The sequence below is a fragment of the Triticum dicoccoides genome, chromosome 3A (genome assembly GCF_002162155.2).
Source record: "Triticum dicoccoides isolate Atlit2015 ecotype Zavitan chromosome 3A, WEW_v2.0, whole genome shotgun sequence".
Lineage (NCBI taxonomy): Eukaryota > Viridiplantae > Streptophyta > Magnoliopsida > Poales > Poaceae > Triticum > Triticum dicoccoides.
In genome coordinates this window covers 286,408,189-286,419,041 of record NC_041384.1, presented here as the reverse complement: position 1 = coordinate 286,419,041, position 10,853 = coordinate 286,408,189, and positions in this window count along the sequence as shown.

The following is a 10,853-nucleotide window of genomic DNA, read 5'->3' as shown; positions in this document are numbered from 1 at the left end:
GCTCCTTCTTAATTTCTACTTTAGTGGTGTCAAGCATCGCGAATATCTCAAGGATCATCATATATGTCCCTGATATATTATAGTTCATCACGAAGCTCTAGCAGCTTGGTGGTAATGACTTCGGAGAAACATCACTATCTCATCTGGAAGATCAACTCCCACTCGATTCAAATGATTGTTGTACTCAGACAATCTTGAGCACAAGCTCAACCATTGAGCTTTTCTCCCTTAGTTTGTGGGCTAAGAAAATCGTCGGAGGTCTTATACCTCTTGACATGGGCACGAGCCTGAAATCTCAATTTGAGCCCTCGAAACATCTCATATGTTTCGCGACGTTTCAAAATGTCTTCGGTGCCTCAACTCTAAACCGTTTAACTGAACTATCACGTAGTTATCAAAATGTGTATGTCAGATGTTTGCAACATCCACAGATGACGTTCGAGGTTCAGCACACTGGGCGGTGCATTAAGGACATAAGCTTTCTACTGTCTGCATAATTGCTACTATCAACTTTCAACTAATTTTTCTCTAGGAACATATCTAAATAGTAGAACTAAAGCGCGAGCTATGACATAATTTGCGAAGACCTTTTGACTATGTTCAGGATAATTACGTTCATCTTATGAACTCCCACTCAGATAGACATCCCTCTAGTCATCTAAGTGATTACATGATCCGAGTCAACTAGGCCGTGTCCGATCATCACGTGAGACGGACTAGTCAACATCGCTGAACATCTTCATGTTGATCGTATCTACCATACAACTCATGCTCGACCTTTCGGTCTCTTGTGTTCTGAGGCCATGTCTGTACATGCTAGGCTCGTCAAGTCAACCTAAGTGTTTTGCATGTGTTCTGAGGCCATGTCTGTACATGCTAGGCTCGTCAACACCTGTTGTATTCGAACGTAAGAATCTATCACACCCGATCATCACGTGGTGCTTCGAAACGATGAACTTTCGCAACGGTGCACATTTAGGGGGAACACTTTCTTGAAATTTTAATGAGGGATCATCTTATTTACTACGGTTGTTCTAAGCAAATAAGATGCATAAACATGATAAACATCACATGCAATCAAATAGTGACATGATATGGCCATCATCACTTTGCTCCTCTTGATCTCCATCTTCGGGGCTCCATGATCATCATCGTCACCGGCATGACACCATGATCTCCATCATCATGATCTCTATCATCGTGTCTTCATGAAGTTGTCTCACCAACTATTACTTCTACTACTACAGCTAACGGTTAGCAATAAAGTAAAGTAATTACATGACGTTTATGTTGACACGCAGGTCATAAATAAATTAAGACAAATCCTATGGCTCCTGTCGGTTGTCATACTCATCGACATGCAAGTCGTGATTCCTATTACAAGAACATGATCAATCTCATACATCACATATATCATTCATCACATCCTTTTGGCCATATCACATCACATGGCATACCCTGCAAAAACAAGTTAGACGTCCTCTAATTGTTGTTTGCATGTTTTACGTGGCTGCTATGGGTTTCTAGCAAGAACAATTCTTACCTACGCAAAACCACAACGTGATATGCCAATTGCTATTTACCCTTCATAAGGATCCTTTTCATCGAATCCGATCCGACTAAAGTGGGAGAGACAGACACCCGCTAGCCACCTTATGCAACTAGTGCATGTCAGTCGGTGGAACCAGTCTCACGTAAGAGTACGTGTAAGGTCGGTCCGGGCCGCTTCATCCCACAATACCGTCGAAACAAGATTGGACTAGTAACGGTAAGCATATTGAACAAAATCAACGCCCACAACTACTTTGTGTTCTACTCGTGCATAGAATCTACGCAATAGACCTAGCTCATGATGCCACTGTTGGGTAACGTAGCAGAAATTCAAAATTTTCCTACGTGTCACCAAGATCTATCTATGGAGAAACCAGCAACGAGGGGAAGGAGAGTGCATCTACATACCCTTGTAGATCGCTAAGCGGAAGTGTTCAAGAGAATGGGGTTGAAGGAGTCGTACTCGTCGTGATCCAAATCACCGGAGATCCTAGTGCCGAACGGACGGCACCTCCGCGTTCAACACACGTACAGCCCGATGACGTCTCCCATGCCTTGATCCAGCAAGGAGAGAGGGAGAGGTTGAGGAAGACTCCATCCAGTAGCAGCACAACGGCGTGGTGGTGGTGGAGGAGCGTTGTACTCCAGCAGGGCTTCACCAAGCACCGCAAGAGACGAGCAGGGAGAGGGGTAGGGCTGCGCCAAGAAGGAGAGGAACTCATGTGTCTTGCAGCCTCCAATACCTCAAGTATATATAGGGGAAGGGGAGGGGCTGCGCCCCCACCTAGGGTTCCCTCCCTAGGGGTGGCGGCAGCCCCCAGATCCCATCTGGGTGGCGGCCACAAGGGGGAGAGGGGGAGGCGCACCTGGGGTGGGCCTTAGGGCCCATCTGCCCTAGGGTTTGCCCCCCTTCCCTCTTGGAGGCGCCTTGGGCCTTGGTGGGGGGCGCACCAGCCCACCTGGGGCTGGTCCCCTCCCACACTTGGCCCATGCAGCCCTCCGGGGCTGGTGGCCCCACTTGGTGGACCCCCGGACCCCTCCGGTGGTCCCGGTACACTACCGGTAAAACCCGAAACTTTTCCGGTGACCAAAACAGGACTTCCCATAGATAAATCTTTACCTCCGGACCATTCCAGAACTCCTCGTGACGTCCGGGATCTCATCCGAGACTCCGAACAACATTCGGTAACCACGTATATCTATTCCTTATAACCCTAGCGTCATCGAACCTTAAGTGTGTAGACCCTACGGGTTCGGGAACCATGCAGACATGACCGAGACGTTCTCCGGACGATAACCAACAGCGGTATCTGGATACCCATGTTGGTTCCTACATGTTCCACGATGATCTCATCGGATGAACCACGATGTCGAGGATTCGATCAATCCCGTATACAATTCCCTTTGTCTAGCGGTATGATACTTGCCCGAGATTCGATCGTCGGTATCCCGATACCTTGTTCAATCTCGTTACCGGCAAGTCTCTTTACTCGTTCCATAACACATCATCCCGTGATCAACTCCTTGATCACATTGTGCACATTATGATGACGTCCTACCGAGTGGGCCCAGAGATACCTCTCCGTCACACGGAGTGACAAATCCCAGTCTCGATTCGTGCCAACCCAACATACACTTTTGAAGATACCTGTAGTGTACCTTTATAGCCACCCAGTTACGTTGTGACGTTTGGCACACCCAAAGTATTCCTACGGTATCCGGGAGTTGCACAATCTCATGGTCTAAGGAAATGATACTTGACATTAGAAAAGCTTTAGCATACGAACTACACGATCTTTGTGCTAGGCTTAGGATTGGGTCTTGTCCATCACATCATTCTCCTAATGATGTGATCCTGTTATCAACGACATCCAATGTCCATGGTCAGGAAACCTTAACCATTTATTGATCAACGAGCCAGTCAACTAGAGGCTTACTAGGGACATGGTTTTGTCTATGTATCCACACATGTATCTGAGTTTCCTATCAATACAATTCTAGCATGGATAATAAACGATTATCATGAACAAGGAAATATAATAATAATCAATTTATTATTGCCTCTAGGGCATATTTCCAACAGCATCTCATATCATGTCATCATGTGCATTGCATTTGCTTACGTGTTCGTTTCACGCATCCGAGCATTTTCCCCATTGTCCGTTTTGCATTCCGGCGCTCCTATCTCATCCGGTGGTCCTTTCTACCTCTTTTCGTGTGTGGGGGTTAAACATTTCCGGATTGGACCGAGACTTGCCATGCGGCCTTGGTTTACTACCGGTAGACCGCCTATCAAGTTTCGTACCATTTGGACTTTGTTTGATACTCCAACGGTTAACCGAGGGACCGAAAAGGCCTCGTGAGTGTTGCAGCCCAACACCCTTCCAATTTGGCCCAAAACCCACCTAAACCCCTTCTATCGTCTAGAGTGTTCAATCACGACTGCGTGGCCGAAAACCTCACTCCATTTGGAGCCTCCTAGCTCCTTTTATGTATAAATAGGACTCCCCTCCGAAATTTCGGGCAAAATCCACCCTAACCCTAGAAAAAAATCCCCTCCTCGCGCCGCCGGATGAGATCCGCTCGGCCGGACATGTCCGCCCTCACCGCATCCACTCCTGAAGCGTCGCGTGGCGCCTGAGCCACACATCGCCGTCCGCACCCGCCGCGGCCCGCGAGGCCCGTCTCCGGCCCTCCCCGGCCCATCGGCGCCCGCCGCCGCATCATCTCTCCACCGCCGCCTTCCCCGACACCGGCGCCGCCCGCCACCGCAGGCCCCGGCGCCGACCACCGCCACCACCATTGCCGACCGCCGCGGCCGCCTTCGAGCTCGCCGCGCGCCACCACCGCCGACGTCCTCCGCCACCTCCGACGTCCTCCTCGTCGCCGGCGAGCGCCCCGGCCACAGCTCACTCCGGCGAGCTCCCTCCTTCCGGCGAACAGGTCTCTGGTGACCTCGAGCCGGCGAATTGCTACAGTAACAGCCAGATCCGGCCTCGGTTCGCGTGCCCGCGAGGAACCCTAGATCTGGAATTGGGTTGACTTCCCCTCTCTCCTTTATTATTTTTGTAAACTTTGGCATGTCGTATCTATGCATCAGTAGCTCCGATTTGCGTGTGTAGCATATCAAAATGTTTCATTTGAGCTCATCTTGATGCCCGAAATGCTGTTGGAAGAGGGCTATGTGGTGAATTTGGCAGATCTATTTCATCAAATGGCATTTTGTCATTTTTGCCATGATTAATGTGTGCATGATATGACCCTGAGCTCTACATGTGTTTTGTTATATGACATGCCATCTTTACAGAGGTTCTTACCATGTATTTTTGTGATATTTTTGGTGACTAGCACAAGCTTGCAAAGTAGCGTAATCGGTAATGCTGATTTCAGGGACTTACTTTTTCACTAATTCCTTGTCCTAATTTTGTCGTTATGCCATATGTTCATGTTGTTTCCTAGTGATCCGTGCCTCTTTTGAGGATGATCAGTAAGGATGATTTGTTAAAATTGTGGTGCTATATCCATGGATGTCTTTGTTTGCATTGATGGAGTATCCTAGCTTGAGTCAATCGAGTTCTACTTTTGCTATATCGTGAATCCTGGAAGATTGTTGACTTGTTAGCGATTTTGCCGAGGATGTTGTTATTGATCCATGCATTCTATGTTGTTGTTCTTGCAATGCCTAGCTTCTATGCCATGTATGCTTGATGGGTGTATGCTTAGTTTGCCATGCCATGCTCTTTAGTGAGTGCATCGAGCTCGTAAACATGCCTACTCGTTAACTGATTTGCATGCTCCAGTTTTTCACTAAGTCTGAAATCTGTTTATATTTTTGCCATGTTCACATGCTTGAAATTGTATTTTCTTATCCCTTTTGTCTCCAGGTCACTAAGGGACTTTTGTTAAGTTCTTTGAGTAGCTTCATGCCATGTCTTGCTTTGCCATGTTAAGTTCCCGTAGCATGTAGTTTTCATGCTCTAAATTGTGCTTCCTGATGATAAATTCTAGACTTGTGTTAATTTCACTAAGTCTGAAACCTGTTATCATTTGCATTTTTGCCATGCTTGTTTGAACCTATTAGTGGATGAATTAGCCATAGCTTAGTGTTCATCTTTTTTCAAGCATTATGAGTGGATCCCTACCATGTATTTTGTTGTTATATTTGAGTGATGTAGCATATTTATCTTGATGCATTTAGATGGCTATTTGTTGATTATCGCAGACCGGTGACATATTTGTTTTGCTTGCCATTTCCAAACCGTGCATCCGATTCCGGTGATCTTTATATCGATTTCAACCGAAATAACCTCACCTTTCCAGTGGCACTCTTGGATTTCCAAATTGAGGCCAGGTTCAATCATTCCTTATCAAATCTTGCATATGCATCACATACCACATCCTACATATCATACCATGTTTGCATCATGTTGTTTGAGCATTGCATGTGGTTGATTGTGTTCCATTTTGCTCGTTGTTCTTGTTTTGGTAGAGCCGGGAGATGAGTTCGTGAACAAGGAGCCCGTTGAATTCGCTTACGAGGATCAAGTCAACTCTGACAACTTTGCAGGCAAGATGATCATACCCTCGAAATCACTTCTATCTTTGCTTGCTAGATGCTTGCTCTTTTGATATGCCTATGCTACGATACCTACCACTTGCTTATCATGCCTCCCAAATTGCCATGTCAAACCTCTAACCAACCATGTCCTAGCAAACCATTGATTGGCTATGTTACCGCTTTGCTCAGCCCCTCTTATAGCGTTGCTAGTTGCAGGTGAAGATTGGAGATCGTTCCTTGTTGGAACATTGTTTATTGTTGGGATATCATTATATTATCTTGCTTATCTTAATGCACCTATATACTTGGTAAAGGGTGGAAGGCTCAGCCTTTTGCCTAGTGTTTTGTTCCACTCTTGCCGCCCTAGTTTCCGTCATATCGGTGTTATGTTCCCGGATTTTGCGTTCCTTATGTGGTTGGGTTATAATGGGAACCCCTTGACAGTTCGCCTTGAATAAAACTCCTCCAGCAATGCCCAACCTTGGTTTTACCATTTGCCACCTAGCCTCTTTTTCCCTTGGGTTTCCGGAGCCCAAGGGTCATCTTTATTTAACCCCCCCCCCTGGGCCAGTGCTCCTTTGAGTGTTGGTCCAAACTAGAGCCCCTTGCAGCGCCACCTCGGGGAAACCCGAGGGCTGGTTTTAGTTGTACGGATTGCTTATCCGAGTGTGCCCTGAGAACGAGATATGTGCAGCTCCTATCGGGATTTGTCGGCACAGTCGGGCGGTGTTGTTGGACTTGTTTTACCATTGTCGAGGATGTCTTGTAAAACTGAGATGCCGAGTCTGATCGGAATGTCTCGGGAGAAGGAATATCCTTTGTTAACCGTGAGAGCTTGTGATGGGCTAAGTTGGGACTCCCCTGCAGGGATTTGAACTTTCGAAAGTCGTGCCCGCGGTTATGGGCAGATGGGAATTTGTTAATGTCCGGTTGTAGATAACATGAAACTTAACTTAATTAAAATGAATCAACCGCGTGTGTAACCGCGATGGTCTCTTCTCAGCGGAGTCCGGGAAGTGAACACGGTGTTGGAGTAATGGTTGACGTAGGTTGTTCTAGGATCACTTCTTGATCACAGTTGTTCGTCCGCGCTTTGCTGAGTCCCTGTGACTCACAGTTTACTTCCAAAACCAGATGCAGGGACCGATGATACCGTTCTAGACGATGCGCTTGAGCTCAAGTGGGAGTTCGATGAAGACTCTCGCCGTTACTATGTGTCTTTCCTAGATGATCAGTGATGGTGTCCAGTTGGGGCGATCGGGGACTGTGTCGCATGTGGGGGTTGATCTTTTATTTTGGTACCGTAGTCGGACCATGAGTGGATTGGATGATTGTAATGTTATTCATGTATTTGTGTGACGTGGCGAGTGTAAGCCAACTATGTACCTTTTCCCCTTTTATCTATTTACATGGGTTGTTGTGAAGATTACCTTACTTGCGACATTGCTTTCATGTGGTTATGCCTCTAAGTCGTGCTTCGACACATAGGAGATATAGCCGCATCGAGGGCGTTACAAGTTGGTAATCAGAGCCTTCCCCGACCTTAGGAGCCCCCTGCTTGATCGAATCGTTGGCGTTGTTGAGTCTAGAAAAATGTTTTGAGTCTTTTAGGAATTATATATCGGGGAGTTTAGGAATTCTTTTTACTCCCCAGTCCCTTCATCGCTCTGGTAACGCATCCTGACGTAGAGTTTTGACTCTTCTCTTCTCAAATTTCACTAAAAAAAATTTAGGATCACGCGGGTATCTTAGAATCATTCTGATCGATTTGTGAGGAGAACATTGTTCTTGGTGCCTCCTGTCATTTAGGGGTTGTGGCGGTGTCCCGGGGAGTTGAGCTCCGAGGTGTTGTTGTCACAATTTTATCGTTGAGATTCTGGAATACCTGAGTTTCACCGACATCGAAAATTTCTTTTATGTAGTTGTTCGTGAGATAACTTCGACGCCACCCAGTACTGGGGCGGGAGTTCGGGAGTATTGCCATAACTCGTATAACGGATGTTTTCGAAGGTTGAGGTAGATGATTTCCAAAGGTTTCTCGGTTATGTGTTGAAGGATGGATACAGCTAGATCTAGGATTTGCTAGATTTGGGTGAGATATTATGCTTCCCCTGTATCCCCAACACCTGATTGCATAATCGGAAAGGTTCGGGAGTTTCATAGGTGGGAATTCTTGTAGCTCTAGTTCTTCTTCTGCAGATATTTGGTTTGGGATTGGGTAATCCTCACCAAGTATTCGTTCTTGTTCCGTACCTTGTTGGTTTTATTCTTCTACCTCAATTCTAAGTGGCTTCTCAATTTATGGATATGTGACCATTTCGATTGGAATGCATTCATTTATTTGGTTCGGATGTGAAGACTATATGTTGCAATTTGAACCCGTTTGATTCAGCTTCAATATTTGTCTGTCAATGTGCTAACGGATGTCAACCTCTTCAGGATGGCTCCTCCAATGCGCATGACTCTGAATCCTGATCCGCCACCACCACCTCCACCTCCGGAGGCATGGCAAGCTGTGATGGCCGCTACCAATGCAAACACGCAGCTGATCATGCAACTTTTTCAAGAGCGCAATCAAGGGAACCAGGGTCATGGCAACAATCAGAATCACTTTGCTACACTCAACCAGTTCCTTGCTAACCAGCCAAAGACCTTCAGCAATTGTGTTGAGGCAACAGACGCTGATGATTGGCTCGTGGACATATGCAAGCATTTCGAGTGCAGTAACGTCAGGCCTGAGGACTTTGTCAAGTTCGCCTCCTTCCAACTCAAAGACCAAGCTGCAGAATGGTTTCAGCATTACAAAGATTCCAGAGGAGGCCGTGTGATTACCTGGGATGAATTTCATCAAGACTTCAAAGCTCATCATATTGCTCAGAGTGTGGTTGAGAGCAAGCGTGAGGAATTCCGCAACCTGGAGCAAGGCTCTATGTCTGTTTATGAGTACAACAAGATGTTTCAGAAGCTCGCCCGTTTTGCTAAGCAAGACGTCCCTGACGAGAAGAGCATGATATACCAGTTCAGGGGTGGTCTCAAAGAAGAAATCCAGCTAGCTCTCGTCCTCTTTGAGCCCAAGAGGTACGATGAGTTTTACCACATGGCAATGAAGCAAGAGACTTCTCAACTCAAGTGTGATGCGTCCAAGAAGCGAGTCCGAGATGCAACTCCTTCTTCCTCAACTCAGGTGGCTAAGCAGCAGAAGTATTGGCTTCCTCCTCCTCCGTTCCGTCAGCCTTATCAGCAGAAGAGCAAAGGTGGCAGTGGATCTTCCCACCCATCCAACCCTGGCTTTCAAAACAAGACTTCGTCTCAAGCTCCAAGATCGAGTGCTCCATATCACCGTCCGCTTTCAGAGGTCACGTGCAACAAGTGCCAACAGAAGGGTCACTATGCCAACAAATGCTTCAATCAGAGTCGTCTCCCTCCTCCTCCTCCTCCTCCTCCTGTGAGATTGGCAAGTACAGCTGTGGTCAAGCATAACCCCAAGTACGCCCAGGTCAACATGGTGAATTCAGCTCAGGCAGAGGACTCGTCAGATGTCATCATGGGTAACCTTCCTGTTAATGATATTCCTGCAAGAGTTCTTTTTGACACTAGTGCATCGCATTGTTTCATCTCGAGACCTTTTGCATCTAAGCATGATTTTGTTACTCAAGTATTGCCGAAACCGTTGGCTATTGTCTCTCCGGCCCATCAAATGACTTCTCGAGTATGCGTTCCGGATGTTTCAATCACATTGGGTGACTATATGTTCTTGTCTTCTCCAAATGTTCTTGGTGACTCGGATATTGATCTTATTCTCGGAATGGACTGGCTTTCTAAGCACAAGGCTCAGATTGATTGTGCTGCCAGGCAGATTCAATTGACTCATTCGTCTGAGGATGTAATTGTCTTTGCCGCAAGGGATGATACCATCCGTCTGTTTTCTCTCAATGAGAAGGGTGAACTGGATGCCATCTCTCAAATTCCAGTCGTTTGCGAATATCAAGACGTCTTTCCAGAAGAGCTTCCAGGAATGCCTCCGCACCGGCCAGTTGAATTCATCATCAATCTTGAGCCTGGTACAGAACCTGTTTGCAACCGTCCTTACAAGCTTGGACCTGAAGAGTTGAAGGAGCTGAAGAAGCAACTCGATATTCAAGAGCGAATGGGTCTCATCCGACCTAGTTCTTCTCCATGGGGTTGTGGAGTTCTTTTTGTGAAGAAGAAGGATGGAACTGACCGACTTTGTGTTGACTACCGTCCATTGAACAAGAAGACTATAAAGAACAAGTACCCACTTCCCAACATCAACGAGCTGTTTGAACAACTCAAAGGTGCTCAAGTATTCTCCAAGCTTGATCTCCATATGGGCTCTCACCAGATTCGAATTCGTGAGCAAGATATTCCCAAGACGGCTTTCAGAACAAGCTATGGTTCATATGATTACACTGTCATGTCTTTTGGCCTCGTCAATGCTCCTACGACTTTCTCTCGCATGATGAACTTCATCTTCAACCCCTATACAAATGACTTCGTCTTGGTCTACCTCGATGACATTTTGGTCTTTTCCAAGAACAAGGAAGATCATGCCAAGCACTTGCGTTTGGTGCTGGATAAGCTCAGAGAACATCAGTTCTACGCCAAGTTCTCAAAGTGTGAGTTTTGGCTCGATGAGGTTATCTATCTTGGGGATATCATTTCTGCCAAGGGCATTGCGGTGAATCCTGAGAAGGTGTCTGCAATTGTGAATTGGGAACCACCT